At 34.6% G+C, this 20,066-nt stretch overlaps 1 protein-coding gene across 3 annotated transcripts in view; it reads right to left on the bottom strand.

Annotated features, from left to right (window-relative positions):
• The window catches only part of dyrk1aa (dual-specificity tyrosine-(Y)-phosphorylation regulated kinase 1A, a), a 214,121-nt gene that overhangs the window by 123,015 nt on the left and 71,040 nt on the right, over positions 1-20,066 (bottom strand). For all 3 annotated transcript variants that reach the window (XM_039744457.1, XM_039744456.1, XM_039744458.1), the window contains exons 2-3: positions 19,723-19,874; positions 10,245-10,354 (exon numbers count right to left, since the gene is read on the bottom strand). The gene's annotated coding sequence lies outside the window, so the exon portion shown is untranslated. The remainder of the gene's footprint in view (positions 1-10,244; positions 10,355-19,722; positions 19,875-20,066) is intronic.

Raw genomic sequence — 20,066 nt, 5'->3', positions numbered from 1 at the left:
CTGCATTATGGGATCTGTAGTTTATTGTGTTACCAGCGCTTCATATACCCGGGCTTTAATAACAATAATACAGTATATAAAATGATCTCGGGCCAGATATAATTACACGGGCGGATGTGGCCCATGCCCTTGAGTTTGACACATATGGACTAAATAGAACTTGAAAAGATATATTTTTTCAAATGTGATCGCGCAATTCAGATAGAGTTGACGCAAGACTACAGCCTGCATGCCTCAATGAGTCATCCTCCCCTCGCTCTTACTTTTTTACCGTTCATCTAATGAATACACTGAGGCTTTAACAAAACAATCATTGATGGCGAATAAAGTATCCATTATTCGAGTATGTAGAGCGGGATATATATATATATATACATATATATATATACACCTGCATCGCAGGAGAAGTAGTGTGTTAAAAAGGTAGAAAAGAAAAGGGAACATTTTAAAAATAACGTAACATGACTGTCAATATACAGTATTTGTTTTGTGAGTGTTACTGAGTGTTGCTGTCATCAAGGATTTGATTATCATTATTTCTTTCAATCAGGTTCGTATTTGTAGGATGTGTTGTGTTCAAGTTACATTCCGTGTTTGTCAATCGTTGTAAAGATGACAGGTTTCATTCATCGATTCGCTTCTTACTGCATCAATAAAAAGCTCGTCTTCTTCTTTATCTGAGACCTGACACACTGCATGCACGGGTTTTTTTTTACACTGTCTTCATTTAGCGGGACATTGACTTTTTCCACAGTGTGCTTTGTTTCCACAGTAGCTGCATTTATGAATATGCTTGTAACAGACGCTTCATATTTTTTGCTGCCTTTTCAATTGTGTAATTCGGTTTTTGTTCAGCGCTCTTTGGAACTGTTGCTTTTATCTGTGCACTGCGCCAGTTCACGTGAGCCACTCGGTGTACTTGCATCGAAGGTTCCCAGCTGTGCTGGTGCCATCTCGTGCTATGTCCATAGCTTTATTTAATGTTACCTTAGTCCTGGCACTTAAAACTTTCTCTCGCAGTTTCGCTGAGTTTGTGTCAAACACCACCCTGACCATCTCATCTTCCTCTCCATAAGCACAGTCCTTCACCCGTGAATATTTACCCGTGGCAGTTTGCTATTGGATTGCCGCTGACGGACGGCCTTATATGGGCAGGCACTAAATTACAAACGCCAGCGGCAGCCTGTCTATGAACTTAATTTAAAGTGTAGGTTTACATCGGCTTTGTTTCAAGTAGCAGAACTCATGAATATGGTTGTATATGTCACTCGCCGCTTCTTATTGTTTCGCTGCCTTCTCAATTATATAATGCATGTTTTCTTGAGCGCTTTTTGAGGTCTTCCTGATTTTCTATGTACTGCGTGATTACGTGGGAGGCGTGATGATGTCACACGAAACTCCCCCACGGCGTTGAAGCTCATCTCCATTACAGTAAATGGAGAAAAACTGCTTCCAGTTATGACCATTACGCGTATAATTTCGATATAAAACCTGCCCAACTTTTGTAAGGAAGCTGTAAGGAATGAACCTGCCAAATTTCAGCCTTCCACCCACACGGGAAGTTGGAGAATTAGTGATGAGTCAGTGAGTGAGTGAGTGAGTCAGTGAGTGCTTTGCCTTTTATTAGTAAAGATATGTATAGATATATATATATGTATAGATATATATGTATAGATATATATATATATATATATATAGATATATATATATATAGAGATATATATATATATATATAGAGATATATATATATATATATATATATATATATACATATATATATATATACACATATACATATATATATACACATATACATATATATATACATATATATATATACATATATATATATAAAACCACATTTATGATCATATATATTCTTTCACTATAAGGAAGACACTGCCATACACATACATTAATATAGTATGTGTGTGCTTCACTGAGATACTATTATGCTTACTTAACAGACAATTAAGTGACATGAACTAAACAGACATTATAGTCATTCATGCAGTGCTTGAATTACAGAAAGCTGTTACAGCGTATCAGTGCCTACTGCCCTCTTCAAGTTCTCCATCCATCCATCCATCCATCGTCTTAACCCCTTTATCCAGGGTGATCCAGCTGGAGCCTATCCTGGATTCAAAGCAGGAAAAATCCTTATAAAGGGCATCGGTCCATTGCAGGGCAAAACACACACACACACACACACAAACATACTCCATGGCCAATTTAGCAACTCCAATTCACCTAAGTTTAATCAGAGTAAATTTCAGCAATTTCAGTAAAGGATGTTTAACATACAGAGTGGGCTGCCTCACACTGGCAGGTTCTACATAAAGTCTGCAGTATTTACAGATTGATTTTTATCAGGGTCATTTAATTTAATCATTTCAAAACACCATGTTCAATTCCTTGATTACTATATATAGCAGCAACAAGAGCAAATTATCATGAAAAAAAATGTAAAAATAATTAGCCCTATTATACACTCTAGCTTTTTCTTTGATCATGTACATATATGATATGACACGGCAAAAGTGGCTTGGCTCTTTAATAATAATAAAAAAAACCTAAGGCTTTTATTAAAAATACAATGTACTGTAATCAGTTCAGGTTTAAGATTGTGTACCAAAGACAATGGAACTCCTATGAGCTCTATCCAATACACTGCTACTCACTGTGCATCTTGTTTGTCTCACTTCATAACCTATGTAAAACAACTAAACAGAATGGTTTGGGGGTGTTTGGTTGGTGTTGCATTGCCAGCAAATATATCCTTACTTTCAGAAAACAGGACCAGGAAATCGTGGTAAAATGATTATTTCTTGTTTCCTTACATTATAATAAGGATGCCTCATAAATGTGGAAGCACATCTTCTTAAATCAAAAACCTGCTGCTCTAAACCGGATATATCTGGTAAGTTCTAAGGCTTTTTCTATCAAATAAGGATGCAGTGCTCAACAAAGACCCAATATAAGATGCAAGAACAGACAAAGGAATTTGTTAAATTTATATAAAAAAGTTTCACTTTAGAAAACAATTTTATGGAGCAAATTAATGTATAGCCTAACTGGGAAAAATAACTGACGTTTTAAAAAAAAAAAAAAAAACTTTTCCTTTGTATTTTGGGCAGTGGGGTTTCAAATGTGCAGCATCAATTTTCATGTTTGCCTTTTCGCTGTGCTCTACTATGGCACATGCAAGGGAGTTATGAAGCAGTTTGTCAAATGTAGTCGATTTGACCCGTTTATTTGTTTTTAGCCTTTTTTTTCAACTGGTGAAAAATAGTAAGTAACAAGGAACAATGGACAAGGTGATTATTCTGAGTCTTTGTTAAAGATGGGTGCTAACCTATGTATGTGATTCATGTATGGAAGGACTTACATTTATGAATACTGATCATTCCAATGATCATCTATGGGGAGATAAAAACACATTCCTCAAATGAGAGGTACATATGTAATATGGGAACATAAACACAATCTCAAAAAAAATGAATACACAAAAGTTGGAGAACCATAAGTAAGGGAAATCACTGATCAAAATAAGAGGCAATAAACTACTCTCTTTCACTTAAATGGGTGGATTATCCCGTGGAACCAATAAAATGCTCACTCCAGCAGTACTAAAGATCTCTGATCTGAGAATTTCTGAGAAGGAGTCTCCATATCTCTTTCACATAATATCAGAAAAGAGCAGTTTCAGCAATGTGTCTTGTTAAAGTTCAGTAAACAGGCAAACACTTACTATTCCATATGGTGATCAAGTATGATCTATGTTAATAATTACTATTCATTCCACAAAAATTTGACATTCTGACATTGAAGGTAGGTTTTGTCAATGTATAAGCCACACAATATTAATTTTTACTTAAAACATAAGCTTTTTTAGTATTTGGAGATAAACACATTTTTATATATATTTTTTTAAACAGCTCACAGTACCAAGCAAAGCACTGTGAATGTACAGGCATCTCCTCATTTGCTTACTAGCTCCAAAGGGAAACACGGCAGTAACAGCTGTCCAGTGAACTTCACTGCACTCTTTGATTTAGCACAGATGCATTAAGACACGATTATTACAAATTATTACAAATTTCACTTTGTTTCTGTGTCTTTGCAATCTTCTTCCCCTGAGATTTTATTTATATAATAAATAAATAAATAAAAGATATAGAAGGAGAAGCTTTAGGCTGAGTAATATTGCAATTTTGTAGAGCAGACAAGTTCATTCAGACATCGACTATAAACAGATGCGATTACACCAAGTACAGGTTCAGTTGTCGGCACCTCACTGCCCATGGAAGTACTAGATTCTAAATAAGTTGATACATTTTGAACAGTTTCAGAAAAAGATATCTTTTGTTGATACGGCCAATCATTAAATCGCTGTATTACTGAATCCAGCATAACAAAATAAATGTTCCATCTTGTCTCCATGGACTGTTTCAGTGACCTTGTAAGCGTGCCTTGCTGTCGGTTTGAAATACCTGACAAACTTTTTTACACTAGCCAGAAGCTGTGCAACTTCAGGTGCTTTCTCCATGTGTAGCCGCCCAAGGCATTGATCATGTTTTTGCTCAGTAACAAAGACAACCTTATTTGCCATTAGTGAACTTCACATTTTCAAATGTTGTCTGCTATGTCATCCAGGAACTGCTCAAGCTGAATATAGCCCTCAACAGATAATGTACCTTAAGACCTTAAATCCTTGGCAAACGAGATCCTCACATTTACGCAGTGCTTTGCTTTTAGTGTTAGTTGTTATTTTTGCCAGATTTGACAAGTATATCAGTTTAGTTTGACCTTCCATTACTGCACACACATGGTGCTTTACACCTGAGGTGGCTGACTTGTGTGCACTCTATGCTAATACTTTCGCACATTTGCTGTGGCAAGCATATGGCAGTTGGTTGCCATCATCTTCAATAACAATTGAAAATGTCTGCCAAATGTCAGACTTCCCTTTAGTGAATTATGCAGTCTTTTACTCTTTTTTTTAATGCCGTTTCCACTACTGTGGATGTAAGGGTGTGTCTGGGCTCTGCAATCTTGGGAAGGCTATACACGAGATAGTATATGCATGCATCCTAACTGCTTAGGTAAATGACTCAAATTTTGAATTAATGTACATTGTTTTAAAATTTTATTTTAATTTCCCAGACTCTAGCTCCCACACACATCTCTGAAAATCAGTCCCTCATTGCAAGCAAATGCTGACCTCTATGGGAGACTATGCTGAAATTTTGTTTTCACTGTAAAGAAGGATGTTACAACACCAGAATTTTCATTGCTGATACCAACACCAGTGACATTTCACAGTATTCAATACCTATCCAACACCTCAGCAAAAACAGAAATTCTATTGAACTTGCTCTTCTTCATTGACAAAAAAAGATAACTTGCAGCACCCAAGCAGATAACCGCTGTTTTGTTTTTTTTTAGTAAAAAGTACCTATATTAATCAAGTGGACACAATTATGCTCTTAATACTAACAGTAACAACAGATTTAAAATGGTACAGCCCTCAAATAGGTACTGAACTATCATGTAACTTAACAAGTACTGACATTCATAAACATCAAAATATAATGAACCTTTCTAATGCACAGTCTCTTATGCGGAGCCTTAGAAGCACCATGAAAAAAATCAAATATATGGATACAAACACCACCAACTAAATGATGTTGTAAATTACCACAATAAAACACCATGATCATTTTGTGCAATCACGGTGTTTGTCCACTAAATATGAACACATCTGAATTTAAAACTTGATTTTCTACATTTTAAATTCTGGGAAAACGGTCTTGAACTGATATAATGATTAGATTGTTTAGAGTTCACAACATCCAAAAAGAACACTGTCAGGAACAGTAAAAATAAATCTCTATTAGGCTAGAAAAACAAGTCAAGGTTTCTCTACAATGATGCCTTCTGCAGTCTGCCACACTAGACATGTTTTGTGAACTCTGAGTGCAATTAAATGTTAACATTTACTGACACAGTGACAAACTACTTTTGCCTCTAAAAACCTAATTAATATTGTGATAATTTGTTGAATTTTAACTAAATGTTAAGGGTGTTTCAACAAACTATAATGTAAAACAACCATATAACTTGGCCATGTCAAACATATGCAGCATTTGCTTATAGGGTCATTGCTGTCAACACATTTGGTTTTTTACAAAGAAATAAAACAGCAGTCATTTAAAGCAAAAATAAAAGCAAAGCGTGATTGTATGGATAAAAACCCTTTAACAATACCGTGTGATACAAGTTGTTAAAATAACTAGCATAAACTGAAACGCATTCCTTGTATAAAGAACAAGGTGTCGGCTATTCAGATGTTTTGCCAGGTTTGATCTGTTTCCTGCTTTCGCATACATTGGTTTGAGCCATTATTTATGATCCAGTGATAAAGCTATGCCACAAAAAAAATAGAATGAAGGGCTTCATACCAATTACGTGTTTATTTTTGTAGCCTATGCTGAGTTGCTATCCTTCAGAATACAGCATCAGTCAATGAAGGAGTTTTGAGTGACTAAATTACTGTAGTAACTTTACTGTTTCTTATAAAGTACAGATTTATTCAAAGCCAAATTATGACAAGATAGATCTTAATTTGATGCCAATATATAGATGTGATTCAAGGTAAATAAAAATCCAAATATAATGGTCATCTTCATAACATTACCAAATACCGCTACTACTGTTAACACTTATAATACACAGACTTACAAAAATCTTTGTGTCTCCACCTCCCCCTATTGCTGATGCTTTCTGTGGTCCAAGGTTTTACTATTTTTCTTTTCAAACGTGTTACTATTTGTGGTGCTGTAACATCACCACTGTCAGCTATTTTCAAACAGTTTTTTCTCATAATTTCCCTCACAGATGGTGCATATTCATTAGTTATTTCTCTACTTCCAGTCAGATATGAATTTGGCTGTAACCTTTACTTGGTACTACCAATACTGTATTAAAAAAATACTACTACTGTCACATTTTCTAAATTTTGATATTAACTTGGTACCCAAGTATCAATTCTTGTGACATCTTTATCTCCATGAGTGATTCTGGGTGCAAGTTTCTGAAGGGACTCCTTAATATCATCCAATCAGGCAAGAGCAGTTTAAAATGTTCTGAATCTGATATATGTAGATAAAAACCAGTAAAAACAAATACATTTTAATTTTCAGAATTATTGCCATGAATCCAATAGTATGTCACAGCCTTCTTAAACATAAAATGTTTTGTCTTGCTTGTAAAACTACTTTTTTTGATGACATCCTCATAGGTATAAAGTGCCCCATGGAGGCAGCACTTCTGAGTGGGGAAAGGGTGGTTGTCACATGGGGTAGGATCAAGAGAAATGGGTAAATGTGGCATCACTATTCCACTGTTTCACAGAATAGCCTTTGCAAACTGTGGATGACTGACAGCTTTCATTCCAATTTCAGTACATAAAAAGTGTAACTTTAACTGATTAAATGGATCATTTGAGCCAATCAATATGGGCTACACCCTCAACATCTTAAAAAAAATTAAGTGCTTGTTCCTGGCAGTACTCGCTTGAACCTTGAACCTCTTTGCTGTTTAAGAGTCTACATTTTTTCATTACTTCGACTGTTTGGGCTCTGGGTCATAATGATTTGACTAAGTCTCATATGCCGTTCTAAAATGCTTGTTAAATATTTTTCCACTCTGAAATCATTAGCATGAGATTCTTCTGGGAACATTGGATATAAATGTAAGACACTACTCAGTCAACCACATAAATCAGCCATTTAGACAAAACAGCAAAAGTGATGATCAGCAATAATGCAAGAAATCTACCTCAATGCTGTTATTAATCAGTTCTGAAGTATGTTAAAGATACTGCTTTTTAAAATAATGGATTAGTTAGAGAAGTCAAACTGCAGTAGATCAAAATGATGACGAATTTAAAGAGAAATTTTTCATTTCAACTATTTCCTTAATTGTTATATGTGTGGCTGTCATTCCACTTCTATTCACAAATAGATTAAACCAATAAACTTGATACCATAGACCAGGGGAGTCCAATGCGTCGATTGCGATCAACCGGTAAATCACGTTGCAATCACTCAGTCTATCATATATCCTCCCTATGGCATTTGCCACTTGATTGACATACAGGGCAACCAGTCTGAGATCTCTTTTCTTCTAACACACTGGTCATCCCGCACGCACGATCAAACTCGCAAGCTACTGCAAAACTCCAGCTGTGATCAAGTGAGCCTTCCAATTTATATTGACTAAAGAAGGGATTTTTTTTAAAAAAATTGTTTGGGGAGGGAATGGGCTGGATATGGAATTGGAGGAAGATTGTTTTTCTCACAATTGCACAATCGAAGTGTGTTTGTCTGATCTGTCAATCTATCATTGCTGTTCCAAAGAAGGAAAATGTGGAAAGGCACTTTTGAACTGTTCATAAAAACTATAAAACTGACTTCCTTCCGAAAAGCGATCTGAGAAAGAGAAAGGAGAGGGAACTAAAATCGCAGTTAATTAGACAGCTGACATTTTTCACTCGGCTGAATTCAAAAGTAAAGGCAGACACACCGAAGCATCGTTCCGGGTGATTTACTCGATCATTAAGCATAAGAAGTCCTTCCAAGATGGAGAGATGATAAAAAGAGGCCTTCGTTGAGACAGATGGCTAGAGAGAAATTCCTGCTGAGATTTCAAGACCCCTAGCCAGAGAAAAGGGAGTTTCTCCTTGTCATTAAACATGCAGAATACAAGCAACTTAATAATGATCAATGGCCGCTAGAATTGGCATTTTTTTTCCCCGATCTGACCGACATGTTGAATGAGCTTAATTTACAGCTGCAAGGAAAAGAGAACTCCATGGTCAATATGATTAGCCCAGTTAATGCTTTCAAACGAAAAATGTAACATCTGTCCTCAAAGCTGCAGCGCCTTGATTTGGGGAAAATCCAAAACCTCGCATCAGAGCTGGAGACGCAATGGAAGGCGTGTGCGCAACTTGACAGCATACGCTACACAGAGCAGATTGAAAATTGCCTGTCGGACTTTGACAAACGGTTTCAAGACTCAGCTTTACTTGAGCCAATTGCTACATTTAAGTGCTATCCATTTAGGGAAGATGTTGAGGGTGATTCACTCGCATCAGAAATTGCAACACTGTTTCACCTAAAACTCCTCTACAGTGGAAAATGAGATTTTGACACTACAGGATGACATTCAGCTGAAGTCTGGGGCTCTTGGACAGTTTTGAAACTTACTCACAGAGGAAAAGTACCCAAATATGAGGAAATGTGCTACCTCCTTGACTGCATTATTCGGCTCTACTTATTTATGTGAGTCAGCCTTTTCATACATGAAGATTATTAAATCCAAATACTGTAGTGACCATAAATGTATTGAATTGTTATAGTGCCATAAAGTTTATTCTGTTATGCAAGGTACGACAACATATATTTTATGTATAAAGTAAACAACCTTCTTTAAACACCTGTTTAATACATTTTGATTTGATTAGATATGTTAATTCAAAGAAAAATTGCCATGCTGTAAAACTGGTTCAAAGGGCTCAGAGCGCCAAGCCAAATACCAATGAACACATACATTTCAGATACTCCAGTTGAAGCTACATCAAAATAAATTTGAAATTGGCCCTCAAATATTTGCTAGTAATTTCAACAAATTGCATATTTTTAACTTTTCATAACAGTGGTAGAAATCAATATTTAGAGGTCATAACATTATAAATTAAAGAATTTTGAATATTTCACATGTAAAATATATGGCTTCGGGGGTTGTTTTACTTGAAAGAGAGTTTGTTCTACTGCAGGCTGCTCAAATAAGTACATATACAAACTTCACAATTTCACTTCTTATTGCATGTGCGTTTTCACTTTCTACCTTTTTTTAGGTAACCTTTTTATATGAACCTTGCTTAGTGCTCATATACAAATTATATCTTTTAGGTATGGACATTATAATGGTAAGCTATCAGTTGAAATGCTTTTTTTCCTTTTTTAATAAGCCAGAAATGAATGAAGACAAAGTATATACTTCTGACTTGAACCCATTAATGTTTGAGATTTATACCAAATTCGGTTTTCATTCACAGATTCCTTGACATTCATGACAAACAAACTGCATTATCAAGTAAACTATTTCAAGCAAGAAAAACACTTAACACTATAAATATAACTAAATAAAATAAATAATTTAGTCTGCTTCATTACCTTGGCAAACCTGCAGTAGGCTTTCAGGAGATGATGCCCCTTTCTGTGTGAAAAAGATTCTCACAGCTTGTTGTAGTTTATGAAAGTCCAGCACAATCATTGGGGAGAGTCTAAAAAGTAAATGAAATAAATATCAGTAAATGCACAATTGTTTCAAATTCACAGCTATCCAAGTAAACCTAAATAATAGTTACCTCAAGTACCTTCTCACACCTCAATTTTAAAATCAGTCTGTGTATTCTGGTTAGACTCATTAATGCTGCAGAATTATAATGTGTCTAATCAGAAAGCACAGGATAAGGTGCCTCAAGAGAAGCTGGGCATCAAACTTAATGAAGTGTGAATTCAGCATGTAGTGCATAGATGGGTGCAAAATTGGCTCAGACATAGGAAGGAGAGTGTAATGGTGTAATGTACTCTGTCAGAATTGTTAAGAATGGCACCCCATAAATAAAAATAATGTGCCTAGGGTTTTTTTATAAAAAAAAAAAAAAAAAATGAGATGGTTACGTTTGCAGACGATTCTAAGCTAGGTGTACTGGCAGAAAATCTAGAATACACTGAATCATTAAAGAGGAATATAGACACTTGCACCCTTTGGCAGATTTATGGCAGATGAAATTTAACGTATGTAAAGTACTACACGTAAGAAATAAAAATATTAGGTTTAATACACAATCTGAAAATCAAAAGTACACCTTACAAGAAGTAGGACTGAATGATTAATTGATGTCAAACTGAAATTGCAATTTCAAACAATGCAATTAGCAAATCACAAAGGTTATGATTTGGTATGTACATTTTGCAGCGTGTCTGATCAATAAGGCTGCTAGATCAAACATTGCAACATAAATATATAAAAAAAAAACAAAAAACTACTGATTCAAAGGGAAAAACTTACATAAGATTTATAAAAGAATGGTTGTTTATTTTACCTGCACTAATTTGGCATCATGTTACTCGAGACGTGCTATGTAAAGCTGCAGTATTTTGCAGATCAGTTTTTCTAATCAGACAACTAGGGACATCCATTCATATTTTTTTAATGAGGAAAAAATACTATTTCGTATAAAATGTAAATACTGTATGTACTTGTAGATTCACAAATAATCAAATATGTGCCCTTCTAGAAAGTATTATCACATATCATGCCCTAACTGCTCAACTGGTTATTTTTGCCTAATATTTTTTGCACTAGTATACAATGTTAACTTCTAATGCAGAGAAACCTGGCTTGTAAGTTTATGTGCATACCAGCCACTAGTTCACCGTTAGAGAGACTGTATAATGCTGGGGCACTTAAGTCATGTTTCAGCATTCAGTCTGAAGCCAACAAAGGCCAACAAGCTGGAGTTCTTGACAAAAATTCTGTAAAAGGCCATAATGAGTGTTGAGAATAACATGATGTTAGGGAAATGTTATGTAGAGTTCTGTTCTTTGGAGTAAGATTTTAGTTGTTCTGTACTAAATCCAGCCTTGGTGAAAAAAGTTCAAAAGTTAAATGCTGGTTATCTGCAAATAAATATTTTATTTGAATATGTAATACAGTAAACCCTCGCCTCGCTTGTCACGGTTAATCCGTTCCAGACTCTAACATGATAAATGAATTTTCGCGAAGTAGGATTCTTTATTTATAAATCGAATATTTTTGCAGTTAGAGTATAGAAAACCTGTTTACGACCTTCTAAATATGTTTAACATTATTAGAGCCCTCTAGACATGAAACAACACCCTTTAGTCACCATTACACTCGTATTACCCAATATATTAGACAAAATAAGACATATTAGACGTTACAAATATCATATTACTAGGCACACTCACCTTTTAAGGCAACCGACTTTTATCCTCAATTTTTGTGCTCTCCATGTGTACATCAGGCATGTAAGTGTAGGGAATGAGAACATCAAAGTGCCCATTCATAACATCTCCCGAAAACCTACGGTTTTTTTTTTATCCCCTCAAGTGCCTGTCCAAAGTCGTACAATGTCAGCCCGAATCTGTACCGCTAAAGACGGAGTTTCATGCACTAAATAAGCTATAGATAAGCAAGCACCATCTCCCCTGATATTTACTACACGATGAGGCATTTGTACTCCATCAACATTAATTATTTTCAGAGACATAATTGTCTATTTTTCCAGCGCATCACGCACAAAAGCAAGGGAACGATGAGAGCACCAGAACTCTGCTCACATCGCGTCACTTCGTACCTCTATCCACAAGTAGTAAGTCTGTAATAAGTGGAATACCACTACGCTTTGCACTCACGGGACGGAAGGACAATCCCGAACGCTTTTATATAGTAGGTTATTGTACTGTACATTTAATTGCACACAAACACATGCAGTTCTTACACACAACCACTAACCTATGAAGGCACGACCTCAGTAGGAGAGTCTTCAGAGGTGGTGCAGTTTCTTCAGCAGGTGCATTGGTTGTCTTCTTCCACTGAAGAGTACTAGGAGTAGGCAGTGGGTGTCTGGGTGCGCGGCTGAAGAACATCTTGATAGGCAGTTGCTGGCGCTGTCTTTTCATATGCGTGAGGAGGCTTTTGTAGGGTATTGCCATCTTTAATCATATCCAAGAGTTTCACCTTCTCCTGGATAGTAAGCATCTTCCTCCGGCGCTTAGTTTTACTGTCAGAAGGCTTAGAGAAAGCAGCACGTTTAGGAGCCATTGTAGGGCTTAGATAAAAGTTCTCAGAAAGCGCATGCGTAGTGACGTAAGCGTGTATGAGAAAAAAATCGCGATAGAGTGAAGCCGCGAAAGTCGAAGTGTGATATAGCGAGGGATCACTGTATTTAGATATTTGTGTAACATTCTGTTGCTATTATATTTAGTGATTATGTTTTTGATAATCATTCTGTGGTTTGTCAATTTATAAGCTAAATGCTGGGTACCAGAAAATGTGGTATTGTTTACAGAATGGATGTTTGATAATTCGAAGCCAATTAAAAAATGTAATAAAAATGTCATCCTTGTATTAGAATATAAAGCACTTAACATTTTGATGGAATATCATGTGGTAATGCACTATCCAACTTTCAAACCTATTACACAGTGAATTCTAAACTGAAGCTTGACTTTAAAACATTAAAATCGCAAATCAAATCACAATCACAGTGTCCGTCAGAAAAATTGCATTTAGGTATTTACCATTCAGCCCTACTGTCTAGTGGACAATGAATGAACTTCAAACTACTGTACTTTATTCAAAACTACTGTGCTGCTTTTGAAGAGAAGGGGTTTTCCTCTGGCTGTTCTTTCATGAAAGCCATGTTCCTTCAGGCTACGTTTAACATTAGAATCATGAACAGCAAACTTTATAATGTTGACAAAGGGGCCTGTAGATCCTCTGACACAAATGTTTATATGTCTGATCTCTCAAAGCATTAAAAATTATGATCCTTGGGTTTAACTTGGTCAAATGTATACTTCTGTGAAAACTGGCAACTGTCTTAGATGTGGAATATTGTTAATTTGTAAATAACACTGTTCACTGCTAAATTGTGGACATCAAAATATTTTAAAATGGGTTTACCACCACTTAATGTAACAAATCAAAATTGTCCAGACTGAAGTGACAGTTTAAAATTTTATACAGACACTTTATCACTTCCTGATCATCAGCTAATTAAGAAGCATCAGGATGTACTCACTTTTTCACATGTCTGCTACTTCAAGAGTTATTTTTAAGATGGGAAAGTTACAATAAATTAAAATCTGCTAAGTGTATTTTGTTACTAAAGATCGGATTCATCTTATTTTTGGGCTTTGTGAAAACTACATGATAGTAATATTGTAACATGTAAAGCCATAACATGTAAAAGTGATAAATTAAAAAGAGGTTGTACAAACTTTTTCACATTACTGTAACAGAAATGGTCCACCTAATCACTTTTAAATGAGAACAGGGCTCTCAATTGGAAACATATTCTAATGTTACCCAACTGATGATATCAGCATGAAATTACAGTATTTCATTAACCCTGTTACCAAAATACACCTTAAAAACACTGGGTCAACTTTTTTCTTTTTTTTTTAAACTCTGCTGTCTCAGAAATAGACATTTGTCAATCCACAAATGCATTTAAAATTCCAAAGCTTTAGGGGAAGAGTACATACAAATATCCTCAGTAAGTGTCCACAGTCATTCTCAAACATGCTTAATCCAAGACAGCAGCCAGAGCCTATCCCACCAGAACAGGATAGAATGCAGGAAATCACCTGGAAAAAGGCCCATGGAAATAAGCAAGAGGTACAAAATAAAAAGCAGAAAAAGTAGAATTGATATCTACAATGTTAAATGTCCATTCATTGTGACAATCACTGCCGTAGGCTTACAACGATACAGAGGCACTGGTATGCAAGTCCTTTGGAAGTTAATCTCAACATCTCTGGCAGCAAGTAGTAATTTGGAAACTATTCCTATGAGGTTTCTTTTGCAAACCAACATCACAGGTAAAAAATGTTGTCAGATATTCTTGGGATGCTCAAGCATACTTTTTTTTTTAACCAAAGCATACTTAACACAAAGAAAAGATGAACTCTCTCTTATCATTACATCTTCAAAGCAACAGAAACCCTGGTTAGTTCAAAATTTATATAACTACACTAAATCTTCACTTTTTCTATAGTCTCTTCCACACAAAAGTTAGGATTTTAGTCATGTAAAAGTGAGGTATCTGAAAACATATAATACACTACTTGACTGCAATTAGCACTAGTAAATTCCATGTTCTAATACAGGGTATAATATATTTGGCTTAAGCACTTATTCAAGGTCATTTCCAAATTGAGTATATGCGACATTTAAAAAAAAAAAAATCCCGCATAACGTCATGCGGGTCAGGTTATTTATCCATAGGTTTAGAGTTCTCTGAATTCTTTCAGAGCACTCAGCCTCTGTAAAACTACCACATGCAAAATGTAGTATAGTGATCTGTCTTGATAGCCAGGTAATCATCAGTGCAGTGCCCTCAACAAACACAAGACTATCAATAAAACCGGAAGGCAGGTTTAGGCATCTGGTCATACACTAATAGACAAAAAGATATTAGCTACATAACTTTTACAGTACATGGTACTGTAAACAGTGCTTAATAAAAATAAAAAAACACCTATACAGCTAAAGTCACTGTTTTGTTACAAAATGAGGAGCATTTTTTTAACAATTAAATTAGCTCTTTCAATAAAACCACTGCTCCCGAGTTATACCCTTCCAGCAAACTTTTCAGGGATCTCCAACAACTTCAATGGCTAACTTCTTCCCAGTGTTACTAACAGCATTAGTGGATAACCATGCACCTCTTGTGGGTGGAATAAAGTCATTTAGAAACTGTGAAGACTTATTTTAGTTAAGAGTGCTCTTAATGCTGTTGTATTTTAGAAAAGGCTTTAACAGTTTGTTTCATTTAAGTACTATGTCAATCAGTCAATGACACCATCTCTATTATCAGTCAAATGATTAGTGTTTAATTTTTGTCTGCACGATTTTCTTTTTCTTTTTTTTATTTAAGTAAATCCATTGTTACATTTCTAGACACTACTAAAGCCTTGCATTTTCCTACAGTACCTTGAAAAAAAAAATTCTACTCCTCACCAAACTGTTTTTTTTTTGGTATAAAATGTAAATGATTGTCAACACCTGGAATTTCTATTTGTAAATCAAACTCACTTTTTCACAAACTTCTCACCCTCATATCCCCTATATTGCAGCAAAAAAACATAAGTTATGCAAGATTACAAGGTTTACGAAATTTGCCTTTCTAAAGTTGCTACTAACTTTTGAGACTTTCTGTTGGAACTGCCAACCTGAATAAAGCGATTAATTTTAGTACCAAAACCTCCATCTACTTCTTGAATCAGAAATTTCAAATCTGAAGCACACAACAACTCTCAGGGCTCCCACCCTTTTTGTTTACCAGCAAAATTCCAAAACTTCTACACAGCTTCTAAGCAAATTTGTACAACTTAATTTTTGCACTTTTGCAAATACATCTGCCCTTACAACTGCTACAATAATAATACAAATGAGACAGGTTTGTGGGATTTAGAACAGTATTAGTTAATTAATAAAGTGTTTAGGTTTCTGCTTTACAAATTTCTGTCTGGCTCAAGTCTTGCAAACCTGATTCTACCAGGGAATTGATAATCTGATTATTAGTTCTTAAAAGTGTACAAAAGTACTGGGTTTAGGTTTTAAAAAATAAATAAATAAATAAAAATCAAAATAAATAAAATTATCTATAGCTTCAAAACATTTTGCAGAGTTGAAACTTGTTAGAAATATAATTTTGGTATTACTCTCAACAATATGTTAATTTCTGGAAAATTAGCAACATTTCACAATGGTTATTCAAAACAGGTATGACTCTTCTCATTCATGAAATGCTTCTCTTCATAAACACTATTTTATGTATGAATAACATCTTGAAATCCTGAATGTGGAATACTGAGAAATGCCATTTGTGAATCAGTCTCAATGTTTACTGCTTTATTTTATTCAATTTCCCCACAATTTACTTATTCGTGTCAATGAAATATTCCTGTTTTTCTTTTGAAGTTCAAAGGGCAATACTAAAGAATGATATGATCCTCATGGACTAATATGATTTATGTCACCATGTGCACACAATGAATATATTCACTGACAATTTTTGCTCGGTAACTAAAAAAGAAATACTGCTTAAAATTAATATTAGAATTAAAATAAAAATATTATCATGGTACTTAATAAATAGGATTATTCTTCAGGAAAAAGGAGGCCAAAGCATTAATGCTCTTTCACACAAACGTTATGCATAAGTGGGTCACAACCTGTGACTTTTTTTTTAAAAGTCCTTTCTGCATGGAGGATTCTTTGATCAGCCAGCAGAGACTGGAAATGATATGATCCAAATCCCATCCATCAAATCTACATTCACCATGAAATGCATTATAGAGAACAGGATCCCATGTTTATCAATCACACAAAAGCTCAGAATGTAACAAGTTAAACACTTTTCCGTTAATAAACTCTGTGTCTATGTACTTAGTTTTCATTTCTCTGCCATTCAATTCAAATCCCATTACTGCCAGAAGGGATCCTATTCTGTTGGGCGCTTGAACAAGGCCCTTAATCTGAAAACTGCTCCGGGGCTGCTATACAATTGCTGACCCTGTGCTCTGACCCACAAATGTCATGAGAAAAGTCAAATTGTCCTAAGGAATTGACAAAAAAATATCAAATCAACATATTCCAAATCCTAACTTGTATATCCATTTGTTTGAGCTGAACAATTAAGAGTCTCATCAAAACAAAGGCCATTCTTAGCTTGTTGAGACACTTTTCTGATGTGCAATGATTTACAATAAGGAGCAATACCAAATGTAGTCAAATATGCACATTATGCTAGGATTTTGCCGTCAGTAAAATTGATTACAATAGCTGTCTAGGACTGCGGCACAATTTGTAAGAATAGTGCAAATCAATTACTTTCAGTGCTTACAGTACAAATCTCTAGCAGACAGTCAGTTTTGAACATTGATTTCTTTGTTTGACTGGCTACTTCATTGCATATGGGAATTGTACGAACCATTTTTATGCTAACTGGCAAAGAGTTAAACAATATATCAATTACAATCCTTTTTCTTGCTAAAATTTCATTTCCATTTTTTTTTTTAATCTTTCCAGTGACTTGCTAGCAGAGCCTCACCCACATTCTTCACATCACATATTTTCCAGAATAATTTACATTTATGTCCTTTGTCTTCATCTTAATGGAGCCATAGCTTATATTTTCATTTGTTTAGCAAAGATTAACAAACACACATATACTAAGCATTTTGGTATACACAGTACAGATCACTACACAACTGTCACGAGATCTCATGACATTAATGAATGCAGTCCTCTTTTCAAGATTTTGCTAATTTACAAAATTACCTGACACAGGCCTTACTTTATGTGTATTACAAATCCCATGACTTTTCTAAAACTTAATGGTCACTTGATATTTTTTCAAAACTTTACCAGATCTGGAAAACTAAATTTAATTTTCCATAACTTTTCCAGGATTCCCTTGACCTTGGGGATCCTGTGAGTCTATACTAGAAGCATTTAACAAAAACAAAAAAAAAGGAAAACAGGATGTGCCTTCAGTTTCAATTAAAACCAAAGTAATATTGATGACAGAACAGACATTTCACTGATATAACCCAATGCAAACATACATAATTATCCTACCTCTGTAATGCTTCATATTGTCCAAAAAAGCTAAACTAGTAGTATGCATTTGAGGTTAAGGCTGAAGTATGTTTTGGGGAACTGTCATAAAAATATAACGACCTGTTGCAAAATTTGAAATTCAAAGTTTGTCCTTAACAGTGAATATTTATATATTTTTAAGTGAAATATAAACTGAAGATCTGTTACCAAAAAAAGGCTGGGGGCATGGCTTTAACCATTCAATTCAAGAAACTGACGGATAAGCTTTTAAAATTTCAAAACAAAGCACTTCTTTTCTTGCTCACATGCCAACCAACTAGAAAGCATAAGGTAAACATCCAAACACAGTATAATTTCAATGTGCATTTAACACATTTAAGATGACAGTTCTAAGATGCTGATGATTCTTGAACTTTATATAAAAATAAAAAAAAAGTTTGAGTGTCTTTTATTAGAAACAACTTGTTTGTGTAGTTTGGGGTTTTTGTTATTATTTTTGACTGAATTGTGAATTTCATCATTTATTTGTGATGTATGGTTTGTGCCTTGGAATGAATAAAATATACTTTTGCTAAAAATCTGTTCATGCTTTTTAAGTACTCTTAAAAAATGCTTCATGTCTCCATAATATCAACTCACTTAAAAATTCCAGATATTAAAAAGTGGTCAAGGTCTCCAGACAGCTTCTTCTTCTTCTTAGTTCAACTTACAGGGATGGTTCATCCTCTTCAATTACCTGGGTATTTTATCTAAAACTATCATTATTCTTACATCTTTTACATTGAGGGGCATAACAGACCAGACACAGACAAAAAATGAATTATCATGTAGTGTATCAATTAGCACCCAAGCCAAAAGTTGTAAATCATTCATACCAAATTCTGTTGCCTTTTGAAAACTGCAGTGTACTTTTGAGTTGTTTTAAATAAACTTGATTATACTATGCTGTAAAGTATGGTTTTGTAAAGACACAAGTCAACTAACCTTGACCAAACATCTTCCATTTTAACATATTTACAACATGTTTATGTAGAATGCTACTCTAAGCCTTCAAACCAACAGTTAATACACAAAGGTTAAATTCTCTTAAGCGTATTAATTATTACATATATAATTGTAAATAATTTTCAGGAAAACAGATAAAGGAATTAAAATTTAATTTGAGATTTGAAGAAAGTTAGTTATAATATTGCAGCCAAAAAAAGTCTCTATTCAATAAAAACCAAAACATTACATTTTGATAAGAAAACATAAAATGTACAATACCGTTGTTACAGGCAGGAGTACCCAAGAGAATTAAATTCTTTCAGCTGAAAAAAATTTGGATAGCCTCCTTAGCACTTCTCTTAACTTCGGAACACAATAGTCCATTGCTGTGCTCATCATACCTCAACTTGACTAACAACTTCAAAATACTTCTGTGGAAAAAAAAAAAACAACAATGTACATATAAAAATAAGTCTAGGAAGAAGAACAAAACAGAAACTCCACTTAACCTAAAAATCATTTTAGACAACTGCAGTTTAAAAATAATGTTACACTAATGTTACAGAAAATAATGTTCAGCTAATAGCAATAAATATGAAATTGGCTCCTAAACTTCTGCATAC

This window comes from Polypterus senegalus, chromosome 2, assembly GCF_016835505.1.
Source record: "Polypterus senegalus isolate Bchr_013 chromosome 2, ASM1683550v1, whole genome shotgun sequence".
In the NCBI taxonomy this organism is placed as follows: Eukaryota; Metazoa; Chordata; class Cladistia; order Polypteriformes; family Polypteridae; genus Polypterus; species Polypterus senegalus.
Note: the sequence above shows the minus strand (reverse complement) of the source record. Positions and strands in the feature narration are given on the sequence as shown.